Here is a 758-nt window from a genome sequence, read left to right on the forward strand (position 1 = left end):
AATTTTTTATCATGTGTTAATATTTTATTTGTAGGTCAAATTTTTGTCATTTTTAATCACCAAAACTAATATCACTATATAACTTCTCTAATTACTATAGTTTAAAGTTAAAATATTTTACTTTTCTTAGGTTAGTAGAGTTAACATTATTTTTTTTATTTCTCACGGTATTTTCCAATGGGTTACTGCATGCACAAGATGGGATTCGAACCCCTGACACCTACTTAAGCGGACGAGTGAGCTGACCACTCAACCAACCCAAGTTGGTTTAGAGTTAACATTATTAGAAGGGTCAAAGCCTATATTCACTCTCTTTAAATATAACAGATGTCAATCCTGAATTGGTTTATTGAACTTAACCACCTTAGCCACCAAAACAATATAGCCATCAGAAACCTTCCCTAATATATATTATGATGAGGAGTATGCAGATTGTGGGTGTCTGTTAAAAAGCTTAGATTCTTAGTTGCTATGGAATTTTTTCTGTCTAGTCCATAAAGAGGCTTGTGACATAGATCTTATAAATAAAATCCAGGAGTTACTTCGATATTAGAATGTTCAATTCGATCTTATCAAGCATGATGCTAATAACACTGTTGATTGGCTCACCAAAATTGGTGCAAAAGATAACAGAGATTAATTGGTATGGTTAAAGTTTGGGGAGACCCTAATAAGCCACCTCTTTCAAAGAGATATTGGTAAAACATTTATTTTTTTTTTTTTTGCTGTCTTTTAGTTCTCTAATTAAAAAAAAAACA

Source organism: Arachis duranensis, chromosome 9 (assembly GCF_000817695.3).
Source record: "Arachis duranensis cultivar V14167 chromosome 9, aradu.V14167.gnm2.J7QH, whole genome shotgun sequence".
Taxonomy (NCBI): Eukaryota; Viridiplantae; Streptophyta; class Magnoliopsida; order Fabales; family Fabaceae; genus Arachis; species Arachis duranensis.